The following is a 3268-nucleotide window of genomic DNA, read 5'->3' on the forward strand; positions in this document are numbered from 1 at the left end:
TAACCTAATAGAAAACTACTACTAACTAATCCCTTAATATGTCTTCATTTTCCTTTGATATAGCACTCCAAAAGGCCTCAGCAACTCAAAAAATTGGGCCAAATGAGCCCCAAAATCGTGAGCCATGTGCTTCATTAATGAAGTCATGTGCAAGGACTTGTGCGTATGCTCAGATGCATGCATATGCACACTTGCTGGTTCACCACTTGTGCGCATGCACAGAGGGTTGTTGGTGCACGGATTCCCATACTCCGTACAACTGAACCAGCAAGTGCACTAGGTCGTCCAAGTAATATCTGAGGTGAGTCAGGGTCGATCCCACGAGGATTGTCGGCTTGAAAAGTTGTTTGTTTGTTTAAAGCACATAAAAGTAAAACAAAGATAACGTTACTCAATTGATGGTAAATGCAATGATAAGAAGATGGTTGAGGCCTTGGAGATGCTTTATTCCTCTGGATTACTCCGGTTTCACTGTCTACTCTAACTGTGAATGATTTCTTCTATGGCAGGCTGTATGTGATCAACGCCTTTTTTGAGGGGTAGTACGGATCCAGTCTGATTGAGGGTGAAGCTCTTGCAGTTTATTCCCCTTTATGATCCTACTCAAAACTCCATAGACAAGGTCAAATCTTCCGGATCAGAGAATGCTATGCCTTGGGTTCTAGCCTTTATCACAAAGACTTTAATCTCCCCATACCTCAGCTGAACTGGTGTCTCGAGAAGTCCCCAACGAAGTCGTGGCTGGATTAGCTGTCAAAGAGATGTCTAATCAAGCTAGTGGTTCATTGATATCCGATGAACGACGCTCACTGAACCCATGTAGAATAGAGATAACCTTGTGCCGGTTCAACTCATTCATAAGGTTGAAGAACGAAGATACATCTTAGAATAGAATCAAATACAGATTGGAAATAGAACAATAATACTTTTATTAATCCACAAAACTCAGCAGAGCTCCTAGCCTCAACTTAGGAGGTTTAGAAACTCAGACTGATAAAAAAATACAATGTGTAATTCGAAATATGCCAGGAAATATCAAAAGTCTCTAACAAGGAGTGATCTTCTCCTTTAAATACTAAACTAATGACTAAGGATTACATAAGAAGGGTAAAACAGTCTTTTAGTGTGAAAATCCACTTCCGGGGCCCACTTGGTGTGTGTTTGGGCTACGCAAAAGGATAAGCCACGTGCTAGGAGGGCTCTAGGGTGTTGAACGCTGGCTAGGGGCACCATCTTAGGCGTTGGACACTGGTCACTTCTCCCTTGGGCATTGGACGCCAGAATAGGGCAGATGGCTAGCGTTGAGTGCCAGTTTTGGGCTTTCAGTTCTGAAGTAAAGTATGCATCTGCAGCACTTTCTCTGCCTCTGAGTCAGACTTTTGCTCCAACTCCTCAATTTCAGCAAAAATATAATAAAACTTAAATAAAACATGCTAAAAACTATATGAAAATGATGTCAAAAAGCGTATAAAATATCCGCTCATCAGTTGTGCGTACGCACACTTGTCTGTGTGCTTCTCCTTTGCTTTCTTCATGTGTTCTCCTTCTTGCATGCTTTCTTCCACTTTTGCCTATCCATTCTTGACTCTAGGACTTGAATTCACTCAACAAATATATCACGACATCGAATGGAATAAAAGTGGAATTAAATTACTCAGTTTAATTAAGTATGCGTTCTCTAAAGCTTTTAAGATTACTCTGCTTGCTTGCTTTCTCATTAATAATACACATTATGATATTCTTACGAGATAATACTTTTGATAAATACTAATTATAAAAATAATTTATTTTAATATAAACGATTAATTTTAAGAAGCATTTAAAATAATATTTATAATCTTCTTTTTAAAACTTAGTTTAAAGATGAAAGAAGAATGTGAAGTTGAGTTATGATAAAGAATTCAAAGATTGAAGAAAATAAGTAAGAAAATAAAAGAGAAAGATGAGAAAAGAAAAGAATATATTAGCTAAAAAAATCTCTGTCACAGGAAAGCAAAGAGTAAAGACTAAGAGAATCTAATGAATATCTGCCACAGAAGAACAGAGCATAGGAAAGAAAATAATGTATTAACTAAAGGAATATCTGCCACAAGAGAGTAGATCTCTACCACAGGAGAGCAGAGGGCAAAGATAAAAAGACTTTAAAAGACTGTCTGCCACATGAGAGCAGATGCAACTTTGTTTGGGTCTTAGTGCCAAATGTATAGTGGGAACGCCCACACACTGAGAACTGTTTTCCAAATGTAAGCATACTGAAATATACTTAAAAGTCACATGGTATGCGGCCTGGCCATAAGACTTATATGCACACTGTTTGCATTTGGAAAGCCATATCTGGGACTTGTACCCGGGTAATGTCGGGAGTGGGTAGGCAACCGACACATGAGCTCATGGCCTGCATAGAGATAGACATGTATCATACTTGTTTACGCATATTTGTTTGTGATTATGTTTTCTATGATTATGTGTGCTTGTGATTGGATTCTATGTTCTGTAATTGCTGAGTTAGATTATACCTTGTTGACTATTGTTATTGATTGAGAATATAATGAAACAAACTTAACTTCTAACCCGGACCCTACTAAGAACTCCCCAATTCTTACCCCCTATTTCCACCCCTTTCAGCTACAGGTGCGAAGGTTTAGTGCGGAGGTACAGGAGCATATATAGAAGATTAGGTTTACGAGTTGAGCTGTTAGATTTTATTTTTCTCTCGTTGTTTATTGTTTTAGTTTTTAGAGGGGTAGGATTTGTTTTTGAGAGCCTTGAGATATGTCTATGTATTTATTTAATGCTATGTGAATATATATATATTTTTGTGATTAAATAGTTTAAAGTACAGACTCATCATTTCCTGAAATAAAGCTTCGGTTCGTATTCACAAAGGCTCAATGTTAAATAAATATAGTATGGAATTAAAAGAGTAGAGGTAGGTGACACCCGGACTTTTAGTGCGATCATGAGGTGTTAAAAGTTAGGGTGTTACACCCTGAATGAAACCCACTCCCACCTCGGGTCGGGTTATTATCCATCCTGACCGGACAGGAACAGGTCGAGTACTTGCGAATTTCGGTACTCCTGTAAAATCTAACTATATATTGATACTCCATTTATTAATGATCAACCGCTAGCCATTGAATTACTACGCACGCAATACAAGATTCAAATTCTTAATACTTGCTTAAGCGAACGAGTGAGATGACCACTCAACAAACTCAAATTGGTTTAGACAAATACAAAATATTAAAAGTTCTTATATTTTAATTTT

This window comes from Arachis ipaensis, chromosome B06, assembly GCF_000816755.2.
Source record: "Arachis ipaensis cultivar K30076 chromosome B06, Araip1.1, whole genome shotgun sequence".
In the NCBI taxonomy this organism is placed as follows: Eukaryota; Viridiplantae; Streptophyta; class Magnoliopsida; order Fabales; family Fabaceae; genus Arachis; species Arachis ipaensis.